Genomic DNA, 21294 nt, shown 5'->3' on the forward strand with positions numbered 1-21294 from the left:
CTGCACCCCCGTGGAAGCGTACCAGCGCTGACCTCCGTGCACACAAAATTTTCCAGTTTTCTGAGGACTGGTCAGGTCGAACCCCACTGAACTAAGGGAAGACAACAAAAAAGAGTTCGGTGAACAGGATGGAGCAATGAATATGGCCATAATAGTTGGGAATTTATTTTCCATTTTTTTTATTCGCATTTGCTTATTCTATATGCATGCTTTTATTTGTGGATGGTTGCGACACTAAGCCCAACAGTTGTGTGAAGCATTCGTCTGCTAGAGACGTTAACTGTAGCGTTTGTGGGAGGCAACCCATGTCTTTATTTTTGAGTCATGTGTTCCTTTCGCATATCTCATGCATTCCACTTTAGCACCTTTTCTCCGTGTTTTTAGAGATGTGTAACTCTATAGAATGAGATATGTGCCACAGGTACTAATTTCTACAGGTGACTCGAGTTTTATTTTTCGTTCAGGGAGCTATTGGTAACTTTTTTCCTTATTCTTTTACTTGTCCATGTTATTACTTTTTGGAATTAATCATATCAGTCAACATTGAGGACAATGTCTGAACTAAGTGTGGGGGGTGGGAACAAAATGTTTTGTTTAGCGAAAAATAAAACTTATGTATACTATGCACTTAGGGGTAGTGGTATTGTTTCCTTTTCTATGATGATTATAGTCTAGAAATCTCAGTTAGCATTAGAATTAAGAGTAGTTATTAAGAAACTTAGGTTAAGATATAGGTAATAGTCTCTGCATCTTTTCATAAATGTCTTGCATGAGCGTTATATTTGTAGTTGGCAGTACTTTTCTGAGACCTAGGTTAGAGTGCTTAATTTTACATACCCAGTGAGAATCTAGCCTAAAAGCCTCATATGAGTTGATATCTGAGTGATAACACAAGTGACAAGTTAATTCTGAGTAGAGAAAACACACGTCCACTTGCTTGATCACCATACCATATCCTAAAAGAGAATTTAGGCAATCTTTGGATCGATATAGCCAGAAATTCAAACCTAAAGAATATTTTTTCCGCTAGTCGCCCCACTGAACCTTTCATTAGCTTTTTCATAAACTACAAATTCCTTACCCTATAGAAAAAAAATAAACAAATAAATAAAAATAGTCTACCCATTTGATAAGTTTGAGAAATAGGATGAAATAAAGAAAAGAAATGAGAAAGAATTGTGGAAAATCAAGAATTTGTTAGTTGCTTCAAAAGGAAAATAAAGAAAAGAAAGTTTCCATCCAAAGAAAAGAAAAATGAATAGAAATAAAATAAAAAAGTTAGAACTCCAAAAATAGAATCAAAGGAGTCAAAAAGCCAAAACAAAAGGGCTAAGGATGGAAACAAAGTGTAGAAGCAAAGTAAGAACAAGACTTTCTCTAGTTACGGAATTTGAAGACCTTATTTTCTCAGACTTGTCTATTTTGTTTATCCATTCCAGTTATTTTTAAACTATCACCTAAGTCATACATAACACCTAATAAAGACCTTTAGCTCAATTAAGAATAGGTTGGTGTGATAGTAAGTGGCAAATGTGTTTGATCGACCTTGGCTCCTTTGGATGTCATTGAGATTGAGAGGAAAAGTGTGCTCACCGCATTAATCGAGAGTGAGCGAAAACCTCGAGCGGAAAAATCAAAGTATTTTTGTCTTGACATATTTGTGAGGACCTACTTAGGGACGCTATTCCGAAGTTTCAGAACCGGACCTGCCACTGCATTTCATAGTTTTGTTCATTGCATGTATGTTTATTTGTAGATGATTTGATTATTATGCATATGTTAACTTAGGTTTTAAAATGAGTATTCTTTATTCCTTGCTAGTGAGAAGTATGAATATCTGAGATAAATTAAGGAAACATTACTGTTATTTCTTAGTCATTATAGTATAGATGAAGTTTGTGAGTATCTTCTATGAAAACTCTCACGAGACTAAACTCGTCCACTAGGGTAAACCTAGGGGTTTAAAAGGCTTGTTGCACATGCTAAGTGTAATCGTGATTCCTACGAAAATGAGTTAGGATTTTTAATTTTTGTTATTAGTTAGATTTAGTTTTGCTTGAGGACTAGCAAAATATAAGTTTGGGGGTATTTGATAAGCGCATAAATATTATAGTATTCACGCTCAATTTTATATTAGTTAGTTCGTTTAATTTATTCGTTTGATTTAGTTAGTGTATTTTTGGTGGTTTTACAGGAATTGGACTTAACATGATTAAAAGTGTGGAAACTGTCGAGATTCGGGATGTCAGTGGCATGAGTTCCCCTAGTCTGGTTGGGCCTTGTTAAAGCATGTGAGTAAAGACAAGACGAAATAAAAGAATGAAAAGCAAATGGGTCATGAACTTAAGTGGGCACGTAACCAGCGGGAGTTCAGTTTAAGCCCATGTGCTGAAGACCGGACCATGTGCACCCATGTTCATCTAATTAGACCAGCCCATAACCAAACATCAAAGCCCACACAACTAACTAATGACCACACCATTCACTGTCCACCCAAGAAGTACCGTAGCAGCCCTTAGTTCCTTCTCCAGTTTCAAATTCATTCCATCGCGAATAAAATCCCTAAAACCCCGCCGATTTTATCCCGACCAAAAGAGAACCTTTCCAAAGACAAAAAGAAACTGCCGATCCCATACCCGAACCGAAAAGGAAAAACTGCAAGGAAAGGGGGGATAAAAAGAGGCGCGAGGACAGAGTAAAGGGCCGCTGGTTCTGGAACGCAAAGAAAGCAGAGAAAAGCAGTAAAGGAGGGCAGCTCTTGGCTGAAAAGGCAGGAGGAAACCGTGACCAAAAGGGGGGGAAGAAAAATGCAGAGGAAAAACAGCACAGAAAGTAAAGGAGAGGACCGACAGATGTGTGGACGCAACTGTTGACGCAGAGGAAGTGGAAGAGAAGGGAAACCTTTATGGCAGGATTTCGGTTTTGTTTTATGGGTTCTTTTACTTTTACTTTCACTGTTATATATATCATGTGTAACTAAGTTCCAAACTAGGATGCACGAAGTCCGAACAGTTGTTTGTGTTTGGGATTGGGTATCTGATTTTCAGTATGCTTTATTTTTATATAAATTCTTCACTGTTCATGATTAATTAACAAAAGGTTTAGTCTTTCATATGGTACGTGATGCATGCGATATTGTTTGGTCACTTTTGTTATTAGTTAAACACGTTTTTACTGTTTAAGTCCAGGTTGTGTACTATTCGTGTTGTAAGAAGATGAATATTTATGTGACCCTGACCTTAGTGCTGAACCGTTAGAAGATACTTATCGATTAAGAGTTACCACGTTCACATCATCGAGATGGCAGTCAATACTCATTGCCAATGCCGCTTGTATTAAAACTGAAATAGAGAATCCAATCATACAAATACAAATGACGGTTTAAGATGGAGTCATAGTCCTAGTATTCCCTCCACGCAATGTAAAAACCAATTGTTTAGTTTAGTTCCGCTTTTAGATCAGTAGTTAAGTAAAATAGTTTTAGTAGTAATCAATTCAAATCAACAAATATTGTTCGAATTAGGATAAGTAATATTTTAGTATTCAATTGTCTCTAAACAGCAATCCCTGTGGGATCGACCTCATTCTTACGCAACTATTACGATAGACCTCGTCCGCTTGCGAGTATTAGTATAAGTAAAATAAGATTTAATTAGCCTGTTTATTTAGGCCGGTTAATTTCCTATCAGTTATCTACGTCTAGGGAGTAGAAATTGTGATCCTTGTCTTCTTCCATAAGAGGGGTATCTACTAGTGTGGGGACTAAAGTGTCAGCCGCACTAATGTGAGGTACAAAACTCTCAATGGACTTCACTTCCCCTTCTACAGGCAAACCTAGTTGTCCCTGTTTTTGTCTAAACATGTTAACTTCTACAGAAAGATTTCCAAAGGAAAGAGTCATTGAGCCATCCCGACAATTGATTTGGGCATTGGCGGTTGCCAAGAAAGGACACTCTAAGATGATGGGAATGGAATCATGAGCAACTTCTGTGTCAAGAATAACAAAGTGGGCTGGATAGTAAAAATCCTGAACTTTAATGAGAATATTTTCAACTACACCCTTGGGATACTTAATAGAACGATCGGCTAACTGCAAAGTCATTTTGGTTGGTTGAAGTTTTGTTAGACCTAGTTGTTTATATAAATAAAAAGGGAGTAAGTTAACACTCACCCCCAGGTCTAATAAAGCAATTGTTATGAAGGTATCACCTAAGGTGTATTGTACATAGAGGGATCTAATTAAGGTCCTTGTACTTAACAATTCCGTTATGTTCGATAAAAAGGGATATTGTTCGGGTTAAGAATGCTTCGTGGGGGTATGTTGGTTTTCCTCTTCTTGGTGCACAACTCTTTTAGAAACTTAGCGTGTCTAGGTAGACTTTTTATAGCTTCTAGAAAAGGTAGGTTTATAGTCAAATTTTTAAACACTTCCCTAATCTCATCAAAATTCTCGGCCCTTTTTAAACACAACTAGTCTTTGGGGATATGGTGCTTTATCGCTATTTTTTAGCGTAAGGGATAAAAGTATTATTAGTCTTTGCTTTATCTCTAGCCGCTTTCCATCTAGGTGTCCATATTGGAACCTCTACAGTGTAGGGTCTTCACTTTCTATTATTGGGTCTTGTAATGTTTTCCCTTTTGGTTGTGGTTTAACCGGGTACTTCTACAAATAGGGTCTTCAGTTTCTATTATAGTATTTGGTATGGTATCATTTTTAGTTTGCGGGTAATCTTTAGGCATAGTCACTTGGTTATCAACTACTCACCCCTGAACGGGGGTAGTAGTGACCACCAGAGATCCCCTTTGGTTTATATTACCATTACAACAAATAAATACCGCTTATTTCAAAAGGCGGTGTTTGTTAACTTAGGATTAGGCATCGCTGACTTGGAAACACGCCGGTTTGGTTATTATTTTGGTTAGAAGACATGTCAATATCCTTTTGGCACAAAGACTGCATCATTTGCATCATTTGTTTCATCATATTAGAGTTTTGATCATGCTGATCTTTCATCAAGTTGGAGTTTTGTTGCATAATTTGATTTTGTTTCTCCAACAAGGTCACTACTACTTTGTCTGTAGATGGTTGTATTGGAATTAAAGCTTGTTGAGCGTTCATGTCTTGATGTTGATAGTTCTGGGTTATAGGTACTAAACCTCTATTCTGGTCACCTAAGTTCCCTTGTCCTTTATGTTGAGTTAACTGGTTGAAGTGTGATGGTTGTGGTGGTGTTTGTGCATAGACAAGAGGACAATAGAAGTCGGAATGCTCAAGACTACAACAAATGCACATTACAACGAGTAGAGTTAATGTTCATGACCTGAGTGGGTTGTTGTTGAACGTAGATGGCATCTACTTTTTAGTGAGGGCATCGATAAGAGTTTTAAGCTCGGGATCATATTTAACCTCAAGAGAAGAAGGAGAGGAGCGGGAGGAATCCTTACCTCCCCAATTGTTGTTCTTCTTAGATTGATCTTCTAAGAATTTATAAGCTCCCAAGGCTCCTTTACTAAGAAAACTACCCCCTACCATGATATCTAGAACCTCCTTATGATAATGTGAAAGCCCCTTGAAGAAAGCACGAACACAAGTGTGTCTTTCGCAAGATTATGATCGCGGGCATTTAATGAGAAGATCGCTGAAACGATTCCGTGCCTCCTAAAAGGAGTCATGAGGATTCCGGCCGAACAAATGAATCTTGTGAAGCATTTCATCCGTCTTCAAGGGTAAAACTGTTCCATGAACAATTGAACAAGTTGAGCCTATGAGTCCACGAGTTTGGCGCTTGGGCGCTAACCAAGACGCCGCCTTATCGGCTAAGGTGAAAGGGAATACCCTCAGTTTAATTTGTTCCGCACCAACCGTGGGATGGTGGAATGTTGTTAGGACTTGTTCAATCCTACGCATGTGCTGATAAGGTTTTTCATGGTCTAAACCATGAAAAACGGGTAACAAATTAAAAATATTTGGGGAGATTAGGAAATCCCCCACTGGGTCTGCTAGAACGATGCAAGATTTGGGGCTATCACTTAAGGCTTTGTAGAAGTCAGAGAGAGGAGTCTCTTTTTCTTTAGCCATTATATCAGGTGGTGTGTGTGAAATTCTTCGATAGGTGTGTGGTATTTATGTCTACGAAAAACAAGCATGATTATACTAGAATTAAAACTCCTCTGACAAAAGAAACGAGGAGTGGAAGAAAGGAATACCTGATTGCATCCTTGCTTCGCTTTATAAATAGCGTCTTGTTCACACGTGTTTAGTGTATATAACAAGTTAGAACACTGAAAAACTTGAAAATTGAAAATTTGAATCAAACCTGTGGAAATCCGGCAAAATCAGCTCAGGGCGCAAGTGCACTTCACTTGGGCGCAGGTGCGCTCAGTGCAAATTTGAGTTACAGTGTTTTGAGCGCGGGTCGCGCTCGGTATGGGCGCAGGTCGCGCTCAACTTCCAGTGTTTTGAGTGCAGGTGCGCTTGCTTAGGGCGCGGGTCGTGCTCAACTTCCAAGCGTATTGGTGCAGGTCGCGCTCCTTTAGGGCGCAGGTGCGCTCTGTGCAATTTTTTTTTCCGAGGAAGTTTAATGCTTCACCGCAGTGTTTTTCTTTGTGAATCCGCAGCCCCTATGCCTAAAACAGTGAACAGTTCCGAAAATTCAAGAAATAAGAATGAAAAATTAAAAGGGTGGGTGGGTAGAGAATGGGGGATTGCCCCTTGGATTTAAGCAATTGAATTCTTGTCTTGAACGAGATTAAGATGGCAGCAGCGCCATTTGACATCCGTAAAAATAGTAGAATCCTAAATATTAATGTTAACAACACTAATACGTAATCCTACCATTCTTACGTTTAAATCAATTCTTCTTACTCTCAAAACATAATCATGCAATATAATGAGTATGGATTCATTCCACTCTTAACTGTCTAGACTTAAATTGAATTCAACTAATCAAACCCAAAAGGAACAATGGTGAGAGTAATGATTTGATGTGAAATTTCTATACTACCATTCCCAACACAAGAACAATAATAAGAACATGTCATTATGGAATAAGTAATTAACTTTATAAATCTAATGAACAATAAAAACAATGATTCAATACTCAAGAAATAAACTAATTAATTAATGTAAAACTAAATAATGTAAAACTAGATCTGGATCTAAGGTTTAATGGCTACTTTTCTTATCCTAACCTAATTTATTTTCTAACCTAACTATCTACCCTTAACAAAGAGTCAAGCTCTTGTTTTTATACTTTCAGATCCAAAAATCGTGCATGGGCTTGGAGCCATATTTTGGGCCGGAAAATCGGGCCCAAAACCCAATTTCTTTAGTCCAAAATGGGCTCTTCAGCTGTAGTTGGCTTCGACAGATATTTCGTCTACTTTTGCTCCTCTGATTGGGTCAAGGCTTGGACCATTGGAAAGCTCTTTCCGAGCCGGTCGTTTTGACATAAGATACTCCCAATTCCGAGGTCTGAGTCCAAAGATAAGGCCTTCGGAAGTTCTGCTGACTTGTGCACTATTTCTGCCCATGTTGACTTTTCAGCTTTTTGACCGGGCTTTACAAAGGCTTTGTCTCCTTGAATCTTGGCCTTTATTCACAGAACTCCTTAGCAACCGACCTTTGCTCCTTTATCTCGCTAAAGTGGCATATTTCTGCACATAATGGACTTTGAAGCCTGAAATGCAGAAAAACACGTAATCAGTATTAACTCTTAATTATTACTCACATAATTGGTCTAAAAGTATGATGGTTAAGGGGTTAAAACTACAGTTTTGGGCTCTTATCACTTACCATGCTAAATTTCTTAAAGAGTTGTGCACTACTAGGCGTAAGACAAAGATTTCTAAAGATGCCTTTTTAACGGAACATTTTCCAACTTTAATAGAACATAATGGAATAGTTAAGTACAAGGACCCTGGTCGTCCTACTGTACAGTACACCTTAGGGGATACTCACACGACCACTACTTTATTAGACCTCAGGGCGAGTGTTAATTTACTCCATTATTATTTATATAAACAAATAGGTCTACATGAAATACAACCTACAACAATGACGTTGCAACTAGCTGATAGGTCTATCAAGTATCCTAAGAGTGTGGTGGAAAATGTGTTGGTTAAGGTTCAGGATTTCTACTATCCTGCAGATTTTGTTATCCTCGATATAGAAGTCGCTAACGATTCTGTTCCAATCATTTTAGGACGCCCTTTCTTGGCAACTGCCAACGCACTTATAAACTGCCGCGATGGTTTGATGTCTTTGTATTTTGGCCATTTTTTCGTTACGGTTAACGTTTTTAAGACGATCAAATAGTTGCCTTATACAAATATTGATGGAGAGGTTAGCATGATCGAGAGCTTAGCTCATGATTATTTCAAAACCACATTTCCGAATGCCCAGATGCACAAATTCCTTTCCTTTGGAAGTTCCAACTTCGACAAATACTCCTTGGACGTACAGGAAATTGAGGAAGATTTCCTTCAACTCTTTTGCAACTCTTCCCTGCCACCTCGCGAGTCCCACCCTTCCAACACCCATTTATCCCTTGACGCTATGACGGAAGATGAATTTTTCACTCTCTATCCCAGTAATTCTTTTGATCCACCTATTGAGGAATATCTGACATATCTCAAGGCTTCTAATGATCTAGACCTGAGAGCTCTAGCTGACACTCATTCATCTTCCTTCACCAATATTCCCTACCTTCCACCCTTTCAAAGGAACCTGGAGTTTGTGCTTGACCCTTTTTGTTTCTTCTGTACTTAATAATTTTCTAAATCCTCTTAATATAGAAATAATTCCCAAGGGAAAGGAACTTGACACCTTCATTTTCAGAATTAAGACAGTTACCACTTACACCACGAATGAGTTTTGTGCCAAACCTACTTTCTCATTTCTTCCATTTCTTACGTCTAAAATTCATCCATATCCACCATATCTTCCACAAACATCCATTTTCTCACGATCTTTCACTTGGCCACCCTCTCGTTCAAAGGCGAAAAAGAAGGTGCATACGCAGTTACATTCTAGATCCATTAGACTTCGTTTTCATTTCAATAAGTTGCGTCATAGAGAATCTTGGTGCTTGATTCTGTTTGGGGGTGCATTCCATGTTATTTATTTATGGAAAGACCTCCAACTCTTTAGCTTGTTGATATATGGAAAACAGAAGAGTATATATATATATATCAAGTTATATTTTAAAGTCTTGAGTATCTGACTATAAACGGCTCAGTTTGTTGTTTAGTGTACTTCCTTTCATTTCCATATATTGGTAAGTGCACCATTCAGGTAACTGGGCCCCCCCCCCTATAGAGTGTGTGGCTGTAAGTACCGGATCCTAAGTCCATGTTAAACATAATTCACATTTTCCACTATTACATGTTTTCTCGGATTTTGAGTCATGTTCTTCTATGGTATGAATTATGCATTATTGCTTTATTATTTTTCTTATATTAAATCTTATTCATAAAAAATAAAATTATTAAAATCATAAAAATAGTAATTTAGGAAGTCTCGGGAATCTGACTTTAAAAGGCCCACTGTTAAAACAAATTTTCAAACTCTGTTGTCAAAAATTTGTTTGGGGGTGGGAAGTTCGTTTTCGTCCTAGATTGTTTAACTTTCTAGTTGTATTGTTTAGGCCATTTAATTGTATTTCGATTCGGGTTGACATTATTTATGAAATTAGAGTTCATTCGTTCGTATAACTTACATCATGCACTTACTTCTAGGCATTTTTCATCTTCTTATATGTCATCCACAGTCATAATAGAGTGTTTTATGGTTTATTGGATTGGACATTCTCTCCTGATCATTTCCATATCTCATTCGCAAAAATCGGACTGCTAACGAAGCGGCAATTTTAGTTTGAATTTGTGCGAAAACTCGACAAATTTTGAAAAATTGAATTGGGCTTGGGTCCAAACTCACGCGCACGTGCGTCCCTTCCCTTCACATTAATAGTTCGCGTTTCATTCTCCAAACCGCCATTAACAAAGTTTTAAACTTCTAAAACCTAACCTAAAATTTTTTTTTTTAAAAAAAAATCTAATTACACCCATGCCAATCAATTAAATCCACCCCAAATCTTCTCCAAATCATTCCCCCACCAATTTCCACCACCAAAAACTTTAGAAAAAACAAAAAATTTTGTGGAATTTGAACTACCGCGCCACCCACGAGCCACCACCATCGTTTTTTTTGTAAGGTTGTTTCACCTTGGTTCCTACACCTTCTACATACCCTCAACTTCTTTCAAAACTATCAATGGCTCTAAGATGAAGAATTATGTCGGAACAAGCTTTTACGGGTGACCGCTTTGCACCATTTTTTCGTGACGAGATGATTAGGAGGAATTAGAATAGGTTGTGGTACTCGACAAATAATTTCTACCACTCTGGTTTGGTCGAACAATTCTATAAGAAGAGAGAGTTGGATGGTCGGAAAGTTTTCCATGAAGATGGCCGGGGTTAGGAGAGAATTATCGAGAGAGAAGTTGGCTGAGATTTTAGTCATTACGCCTGAACGCCACCTCAACGCCACCGTGTAGGAATCCCAGTATACTGGAGTTCTTGCATTGATGAACGACATTCTCATGGAAGGTCAATACAATACGACTTCTCATTGTGCTCGACAGTCATCTTTGTGAACCAACCAACTGGCTGTAGCTCAGTAGATTAGTAAGAACGTCATTAGGAAGGAGAAAGTGAGCGACATCGGTTTGACATATCTGCACGTTATCTAGATATTGCAAGAGAAGAGGTATGAATTCTGTATCCTCGAGTTTTTGATAGCTATGATTAGAGGAGTTGGGAAGAGTATTGCACCATTCCCTGCTTTAATTACGAAGATTATGTTGTCTTGGGGGTGGGGGGGGAACCAAGAACTGAGAGGACTATGCTGAAATTGTATTGGAACGAAATTATTTATACGGAGTGTATCCAAATACTTGGATGTTGCCGGAGGACAGGATGGTTGATTCGGATGAGGAAAGGGAGGACATGACATGTTTGGATGAAGATGCCTTGGAGAGGTGTATGTCTGATTCAAAACGCATGTCAGTGTTGCATGCTGGCGTGCATTGCATTTATGCTATTTGTGAAGATATACGAGATAGGCAGATTAAAATTCGAACAAAACAAAATACCCTTCAGACAAATTTTGAAATGCTCAACAAGAGCCAGTCATATCTCCATTATAACATGGAGACAGTCCTACAGCGCCAGGTTGCGCATTATACATAGATGAAGGCAGAAATGGAAGCACAGCGCCTGTTCCGAGTAGAGATTCTACGACGCATGCCACCCCTGGAGGGTTCTATTTCAGATGAGTCTGAGAGGCATGAGCGTCGTCGTCAAAGGACGGATGGCTTGGGCCCTTCTTCATCCCAAGCCCAATCTCCATCTCAAGGTCTATCTTCATCATGTGGCTAGGTTTTCTAAAAATATGTGGTTTCGATGTTATTTAGTTGTTTTTTTTGTTTTTCTTAGTTCGGATATTAAGTTGTTAAATTTAAATTCGTTAGTTAATTGTATTTGAATTTGAATTTGAATATAATTTGGCTCTTTCCAAATTTTGCATTGTTTTATGGTTAATTCCACCTTCCCGAATTGTTTGGGGTTGGTATTATTTATTCTAACATGATTTGTTATAGGATCCTCCATTTTAGTAGTTGTGTTGGAGTGAGGGTTGAGAATATTGTCGATATGGGCATCAGTAAGAATAGATATTGTGATAGGATGAAATCTCGATGAATTAGGCAATATCTATCCTAAATTCAACCTAAATGATATTAGGTTTGTTTTGGAATAGAGAATATGGGTTGTTTCCGTTTTTGGTTTTGGAAATTTTTTTGTTTCCGGCAATTGCCTTAAAACTTTTTGGTAACTTCCCGATTCGTTTTAGCAATTTAAAACCTATAAAAACTTCATTCATTCTACACTCACAACCCACACTACACCTCACTTTCATATATCACCTTTCACTTCCACGATTCCCATCTTCTTCTCCATTTTAGCACCTTCAGCACCTCGAAGCGCGCCTGCGCCCTAGAGGAGCCGCGACCTCCGCCCTAGGCACCTTCTGACGGAATTTCATCAGAGCGCGACCTGCGCCCACAACACTGGAATTCCAGTTTTCATCTTGAGCGCAACCCGCACCCAACCCAAGCACAAAGTGAGTGCGCCCTGAGCCCAAGTGCCTGAAACTCGGAAATCACCAAGGTGCACCCCGCGCCATATCCAAGAATAGGTGGATCGCACCTCGTGCCCAGAAATTTGTGGGCAAGAAAAATTCCAATTTTCTATGGGTTGTTCCAGGATCGTTGCAGCTGTTCTAAACAGTAGATTTGTGATGATTTCTCCTATAGTAATACCGGAGCAGTCTTTCGAACACTTTGTGGGAAGCGAGACTTATGGACATTGGTTTCGTAAAAGGATCATGCCTTTCGGATGGAGGCATCTTCTGGTAAGTGAAGACGACTCGTATTCACCTAAACTTACTGAATTTTTTTACAATAATGTTCATTTCTATTGTAACCAAGATAGAGAATAAGAATTCTCTGTCATGGTTGATAACACACCACTTGAATTCAATAAGTATGTAGTAACATTAGTTTCGGGAATACCAATACCTGATCCTATTCACACGTGGGGATATATGACCGATAATACATACCTCTATGACTATACATATTTCCATGAGTATTATGGGGGAGGGGTATTTCGTATAATGGACCAAAGGCGTTACAACATATCCCTTGGTAGCCTGTTCCTAAATGTAGGCACCACTATGTTATTCATCCTGATGAATATTTTAGGGGATTAGCAGTTTAGCTCTGCAAATAGTACCACTGGTGACGTTTTCCTTGCTTTAGCTGAGGGACGTCACCGATATGACATTCCCCGAGTAGTAGTTGCTAGTCTTAAGAGACCCCAAAGCATGCGACATAAGTATCTTCTTATGCCTGTTTTAGTTTGCCGCATCATGCTCAGTTGTCTACCTGAATTCTGTACCCAGTTCATGGATTGGAAAAGGGTTGAAGTCATGAGACCCACCAATTGGGTGGTTTGCTCATTTCGAGTAATGACTTGGCCGGGATGGTAGGTGCAACCTCATTTGGTTGCTCCTTACACCCCATCAGACATAGTAACACTAGACAAGTTAGCACAAGTTGACGACACACGGCGGTGGGCTAGGCAAGTTATCATGGCATGGCAGGATGCGAAGGAACCTACTCTCTTTGGAGAAGGTGAGGAGGAAAATTCTTAAACAGGAGTTAAGGTTAGTTTTTATTTCAGTTAGTGTCTGCTTATGTCCCAAGCAATATATTTCTCATTAACCCCATAACGGGTGGAACTCTTATAGAGTTGCGTCAGTTTTTCTTTTCTATATTAGTATGTTTAACCTTATTTTGCAGATGTTCCAGAATTCCACGCATTTCAATGGTATTTCTCTACCCTAGTTATTTAAATACTTTGAGGACAAAACATGCTTTTTGTTTGGGGGTATAGAAACACGTGTAATTAAGGCATCTGTTAGGATATAGATATGTATAATATGCACTTGTTTTCTAGTTAAAAAATTCAAAAAATTTAAAAATATAAATAAAAAGTATGCTATAAATTTAGGAATATTGGTATTGTTTTCTTTCTCTATGCTCGCAATAATCTAGAAGTCTCACGTAGCTTTTGCATTATAATAGTTTTTAGAAATTTAGGCTAATAAGTAGGTAATAATCATTGCATCTATCTATAAATATGTTACATAAGTATCTATGATTGTTGGCAGTAAGTTCTGAAATCTAGGCTAGAGTACTTATTCTACAAATCCTGTGAGAATATAGCCTAAAGCCTTATATGAGTGAACATTTGAGAAATGACACAAGGGAGAAGTAAAATATGGATAGAGAAATCACACGTCCACTTGCTTGATTACTATACTATATCCTAAGCTAGAATTTAGGCCCTCTTTGGATCGATATAGCCGGAAATTCCAACCTATGAATTATTTTCCGCTAGTTGCCCCTCTGAACCTTTCTTTAGCCTTTCATAAACCACAATTCCTTTACCCTGTTACAAAACAAAACAAAATAAAAAATCAACCTACCCAATTCTTTGAATAAGTCTGAGAATAGAGATGAAGAATAGGAAAGAGAAGAACCTTTGAAAACAAGAATTTGTTAGTCACTTCAAAAGAGAAAAGTAAGTTTCCATCCAAATAAAAAAAAATGAAAACAAAAATAAAATAAAAGGAAATAAAGAGTTAGAACTCCAAAAATAGAATCAAGGAGTCAAAAGCCAAAGAAAAAAAAATATGGCTAAGGATGGAAACAAAGTGTAGAAGCAAAAGTAAAGAATAGGGTTCTCTAGTTACATAATATGAAGACTATATTATCTCAGACTTGTCCTATTTGAATATCCATTTTCTTCCTTCTTAAACCATCTCCTAATCCACACAACACCTAATAAAGACCTCTAGCTCAACTTGGAATAGGTTAGTGTGATAGTAACCGGCAGATGTGTTTGATCAACTCCGGCTTCCTTGTGTGTCATTGAGATTGTAAGGTAAAGTGTGACCACTACACACTTGAGTAGCAAAACTTGAGCGAAAAAATCAGAGTGGTTTTTGTCTTGACATTTATGTGAGGACCTACTTAAAGATGCTATTTAGAGTTTTCAGAAATGGACCTGCTAGTTCATCTCATAGTATTACTCATTGTATATATGTTTATTCGTAGACGATTGATTATTATGCATATATTAGTTTAGGTTTCGACTTGATTATTCTGTATTCATTGCTAGTGAGATGTATAGATAATTGAGACATAGATAAGGAAATAATAGTTTATTTCTGAGTCGTTGTAGTATAGATGAAGTTTGTGAGTACCTTCACTGGAAAACTCTCACGGGGCTATAACCCCCACTAGGGAATTCCTAATGGTTTAAGGTTTTGTTGCATATGGTCAATGCAATCACATTCGGCGAAACGAGATTAGTTGGAACTCCATTTTTGGTCACTTATGCTAATTTCTCATATTTGCTTGAGGACAAGCAAAATGCTGTTTGGGGGTGGTTTGATAAGAGCCTAAAACTGTAGTTTTAACCCCTAAATAATAATGCTTTTAAGACTAATTATGCGAGTAATAAATAAGAGTTAATGCTAATTACGTGCTTTTATGTATTTTAGGTATAGAACTCAATTATTTGCAGAAATGTGCCACTTTGGCGATATAAAGGAGCAAAGGGTTGGTTGCTAAGAAGTTCTGGGATTAAAGGCCAAGACGGGCAGAAACAGCACACAAAAGTTAGTAGAACTTCCAAATATTGTATCTTTGGACTCCGGCTTTGGAATTGGGCGTACCTTATATCAAAACGACCGACTCAGAAAGAACTTTCCAATGGTCCAAACCTTGACCCAATCAGAGGAGCAGAAGTGGACGAAAAGCATGTTGAAGTCGAAACCAGCTGGAAATGGCCTTGTGGACTGAAGAAATTGGGCTTTGGGCACGATTTTCAGGCCCAAAACATAGACCCTCAGCCCATGCACGAAAATGTGGATCTGGTCTCCTCCATTTCCATACACAAGACTTAGCTCTTAAGTATCAATTAGCTTAGGTTAGAAGGTAGCCATTAGAGTAGTCATTAAAACTTAGTTCTAGATCTAGTTTTGAGAATTTTAATTAGTTTATTAATTAGTTTTCATTTCTTGTTTTAGATTAAGTATTGAATCATTGTTTATCATTCATTAGATAAATAAAATAGTTAGTTCTTGTTAAATTCGATTTTGTTATTTATTAAATTACTTAGATCTAAATTCAGTTATTAGTTGTTATTCAATTCTTAGTTGTTAATTTAGATTTCAGTTATTGTTTAGTTAAATTCAATAAAGGTAGAATTTTTATACTATGTCTTATTCAATTTCAATTGGAAATGATAGTTTGATGAATCAAGGCTAAACCTCCATTAGAGGGGTTTGGTAAAGCCTTGATGAAAACTTGATTGTGTAGCATAGAATCGTTGTAAGAGTCTATTGCACTCTAGAAGGAAGTTGATTCGCCATGAGAATGGGTGGACTTCCTCACATGCTAGTTATGAATTGGTAGAAATGCCATGTATAATTAGGGATTAGAACGACTAATTCTTCCCGTGAGAACGTAAGAATTGGATTACAACAATCTATGCTAGTTTCTTAAGTTGGATTCAAAGTGGATTCAATTCCCCCCTAATTCTTATTCTAGATTCAAACTTTAGTATTCCGTAGCATTTCGTAGTTGAGTTATTCATATCTTGTTAGTTAAATTTGCATCGTAGTATAATTCGTAATTCTCTCATTGACTTTGGTAGGATTGATAGTCATAGGAAACTTGAATGCTAAAGAACTAGGAGTGGAACGAATCTTCTATTCCAACTCTACTTCAATAGATTCGAGAGTAGAAAACAAATATCTTTGATAAGTTTAGTACAGGTTAAGTTTGTAGTTTTACTTGCGTTTAGAGTTTCATCGCTTTATTCATTAGGAAAACTATCTTTTTACGATTATCAAATGGCAATCAAGCCCACAAATTGACTCCAAACTTCCATGGCTCAAAAACAACGAATTTTGCGGAACAAGCTTTTAAAGCCTTCCACTTTGTGCTATTTTATAGTAACGAAATGATTCAGCGGAATTGGAAAGGTTTGTGGTATTCGGAGAACGACTTTTATCACTCCAATTTGGTCGAACAATTCTATAAGAAGAGGGAGTTGGAGGGTCAGAAATTTTTTGTGAAGGTGACTGGGACGAGGAGAGAAGTTTCTAAAGATTTGTTGGCTGATATTTTAGGCATTACGCCAGAACGCCATCTCGAATCCACCTTGCAAGAATCCCAGTATGCTGGAGTTCCTATGTTGATGAGAGACACTATCTTGGAAGGACAGTACAATCTGAAATCACATTGTGTCCGACAGTCATCTCTGTGAACCAACCAGCTGGCTGTAGCTCAGTGGATTGGTAAGAACGTCATTGGGAAAGAGAAAGTCAGCGACATCGGTTTGAACTATATGCACGTTCTCTGGATATTGCAGGAGAAGAGGTATAAATTTTTCATCCTCGATTTTATATTAAATTTGATTAGAGGAGTTGGAAAAAGTATTACACCCTTCCCTGTATTGATCACTAAGATCATGATGTCTTTCAGAGTTGTTACAAAATCTGACTGTATTATGTTAAAGTTGCATTCAAATGCAACAATTTATACTGAGTGTATCCAGAAGACTTGGAGGTTGCCGAAGGATAGGGTAGTTGATTCGGATGATGAGGACGAGGATACGACATGTTTTGATGTCGATGCCTTGGAGAAGTGTATTTCTTATCTAGAACGCATGTCAGTGCTGCGTCGTGGCTTGCGTTCCCTTAATAATATTTGTGAAGACTTACAAACTAGGCAGGTTAACATTCAAAGTAACCAAAAGAACCTTCAGACAAATTTTGAATTGCTCAACAATGGTCAAACAGATCTCCAGGCTAACATGGAGACTATCGTCCAGCGTGAGGATGAGCGTTGGGTAGAGATGAAGGCATTTATGGAGGCACAGCGCCGGTTCCGAGTGGAAATTCTAGAACGCATGCCACCCATGAGAGGTTCTTCCTCAAAGGAGTCTGTGAGGCATGAGTGTCGTCGCCGAAGGACGGATGGCTCGGGCCCATCTTCATCTCATGGTTAATGGTTTAGGAAATTTGTTGTTTTGATGTTGTTTTTATTGTTTTTAGTAGATTGGATGTTAAGTTGTTAAATTCAGTAGTTAAATTTGAATTATGTTGTTAATTGTTATTTGAATTTCTATTTTAATTTAAATTGGGTTTTGTCTAAGCATGCGATGATTTTTGCGAAAATCCCACCTTCCCGAATTGTTTGGGTGTGGTATTATTATTTTTAGCATTGCTTTTATCTGATCCACCTTTTTAGAAGTAATTTTACAATGAGTTGGTTGAGAATGTTGCCAATATTGGTGTGGCTAGGATTAGATATTGTGGTAGGATGAAATTTCAATGAGTTAGGAAGTTGCTATTCTAAATTCAATCTAAAAGATATTAGGTTTGTTTTGGAATAATAAATCTGGGTTGTTTCCGTTTTAGGTTTAGGAAATATTTTGTTTCCGGCAATTGCCTTAAAAATTTTGGGCAACTTGTTAATTCGTTTTAGAAACTAAAAGCCTATATATACTTGATTCATTCTACCCTCACAACCCACACATCTCACTTGCATCTCTCACCTTGAACCTCTAAATTTTTCCTTTTGTTTTTTACTTCATCCTGCTCATAGTACATGGAGCGCGCCCCGCGCCCTAGACACACCATTCCAAAGCGCACCCTGCGTTGAATCACTGGAACTCGAGCAAGACCAGAGCGCGCTCCACACCCTTGACAGGCCATTACGGAGCGCACCCCGCCCCCTGACCTTCGTAGCCACATTAATTTTCTGATTTTTTGTTAGCTTTTCCAGGGTTGTTCACAGCACTTCTAGAGTGTCTTTGTGATGATGACAGTATCATACCAGAGTAGTCTTTTGAAGATTTGTTCCAAAGTGACTCCTATGGTGCTTGGTTTCGCGAGATGAATCATACACGTAGGTTGGGAACCGCTAATGGTAAGACCTGAAGAACTTATTCTCCAGCACTTACATCTTATTTTTATGATAATTGTAAGTTCTTTGATAGTCCGGATGGAGAACAATCACCATTGGGGATGAACCGATGGAAATTACCAGGTTCTTGCTAGCCTTTGTTCTTGGACTTGCTATGCCCGCTGAAATACAAGACTCATAGGCATGTTTGGTAGATAATATGTACCTTTCTAACTATGAGGATTTGCATGAGAATTACGGGGCAGGAATCTTTAGGATAGAGGACCAAGGAGAATATAACGTCGCCCTTGGTAGCCTGTCCATGAACGTGGGCACTGTTATGTTTTGGATCATGCTAAACATTATAGGGGAATAGCGTTATTCTTCTGTGAATGACGAAACTTGTGATATTTTCCTTGCTTTAGCTGGGGGACGTATACTCTATGATATTCCCCAGACCCTAATGTCTAGTTTAGCACGAGCCCATAGCATGAGGCATAAGTACCTTCTTATGCCTATTTTAGTTTGTCGTATTATGCTATGTTTCTTCCCTGTTTTTTGTGCCCGCTTCACGGATTGGGTTAGGGTCGACATTGTGAGACCCACCAATTGTATTATTCGATCTTTATGTGCAATGACTTGGCAATGGTGTAGGATACAACCTCATCAGGTTGCACCTTACACCCCATCCAACCAAGTGGCGCTTAACAGGTTAGTTATAGTAGGTGATAAATGGCGTGAAGCCTGGCAAATTATAATGGCATGGCAGGATGCGAAGGAACATCACTTCTTTATAGAAGAGGAGGATGACGCTTAATCGTGGATAAGGTAAGTTTTTATTTCAGTTAGTGTCTGCTTATGTCCCAAGCAAATTATTTCTTGTAACCCCATAACGGGTGGAACTCATATAGAGTTGCGTCTATTTTTATTTTTCTATATTAGTATGTTTTAACTTTGTTTTACAGATGTTTCAAATTTCACACGTTTCCATGGTATTTTTCTACCCTTTTTATTTCAATACTTTGAAGACAAATGATGTTTTTTGTTTGGGGGTGGCATAGAAACAAGCCTAATTTAAGGCATCTGTTAGGATATAGATATGTATAATATGCACTTGTTTTCTAGTAAAAATTTATAAAATTATAAAAAAAAAAAAAAAAAAAAAATATATATATATATATATAACTTAGGTCAATATGTAGGTAATAATTTTTGCATCTTTCTATAAATATATTGCATGAGTATCTACGTTATATTGGCAGTAAGTTTCTAAAATCTAGGCTAGAGTACTTATTCTACAAATCCTATGAGAATATAGCCTAAAGCCTTATATGAGTGAAATATTCGAGAAATGACACAAGGGAGAAGTAAATTCCGAATAGAGAAATAACACGTCCACTTGCTTGATCACTAAACCATATCCTAAGCGAGAATTTAGGCCCTCTTTGGATCAATATAGCCAGAAATTCAAACCTTATGAAATTATTTTCTGCTAGTCGCCCCTCTGAGCCCTTCTTTAGCCTTTCATAACCCGCAAACCCTTTACCTTTTTACAAAACAAAATAAAAATAAAAATCAGCCTACCCATCTTTAAATGAGTCTGAGAATAGAGATGAAGAATAGAAAAGAGAAAGACCTTTGAAATCAATAATTTTTTAGTTGCTTCAAATAAGAAATGAAAGTTTCCATCCAAGAAAAAATAAATAAATAAAATAAAAAAATAAAGAATTAGAACTCCAAAAACATAATCAAATGAGTCAAAAGCCAAAGAAAAAAAAATGGCTAACGATGGAAACAAAGGGTAGAAGCAAAGTAAGAACAAGATTTCCTCTAGTTATGTAATATGAAGACTCTATTATCTCAGACTGATTCTTTTTGAATATCCATTTCCTTCATTCTTAAACCATCACCTAATCCCCACAACACCTAATAAAGACCTCTTGCTCAATTAGGAATAGGTTAGTGTGATAGTAAGTGGCAGATGTGTTTGATCGACTTCGGCTTTCTTGTGTGTCATTGAGATTGTAAGATAAAATGTGCCCACTGCACACTGGAGTAGCGAAACTTGAGCAGAAAAATCAGAGTGTTTTTGTCTTGATATTTATGTGAGGACCTACTTAAGGACGCTATTCCAAAGTTTCAGAAATAAACCTGTTAGTGCATTACATAGCATTACTTATTGTATATATGTTTATTCGTAAATGATTGATTATTATGCATATATTAGCTTAGGTTTTGATTTGATTATTCTATATTCATTGCTAGTGAGATGGATAGATATTGAAAATAAATAAGGAAACAATAGTTTTATTTCATAGTCGTTGTAGTATAGATGAAGTTTGTGAGTACCTTCACTGGAAAACTCTCACGTGGCTATAACTCATCCACTAGGGAATTCCTAGTGATTTAAGGCCTTGTTGCATATAGTGAATGCAATCGCACTTGGCGAAATGAGATTAGTTAGAACTCCATTTTTTGTTACTTATTCTAATTTCTCATATTTGCTTGAGAACAAGCAAAATGTTGTTTGGGGTGATTTGATAAGAGCCCAAAACTGTAGTTTTAACCCCTTAACAATATTACTTTTAGACCAATTATGTGATTAATAAGTAAGAGTTAGTAATGTTATCGTGTTCTTATGTATTTCAGGCATTGGAGTCGAATATGTGCAGAAATGCGTCCCTTT

At 37.6% G+C, this 21294-nt stretch overlaps 1 protein-coding gene across 1 annotated transcript in view; it reads left to right on the forward strand.

Moving 5' to 3' along the window:
• LOC147518154 (uncharacterized) overlaps positions 1-21294 on the forward strand; it is a 42462-nt gene that overhangs the window by 19226 nt on the left and 1942 nt on the right. The window lies entirely within an intron of this gene.

This window comes from Coptis chinensis, chromosome 2 (genome assembly GCF_015680905.1).
Source record: "Coptis chinensis isolate HL-2020 chromosome 2, ASM1568090v1, whole genome shotgun sequence".
In the NCBI taxonomy this organism is placed as follows: domain Eukaryota; kingdom Viridiplantae; phylum Streptophyta; class Magnoliopsida; order Ranunculales; family Ranunculaceae; genus Coptis; species Coptis chinensis.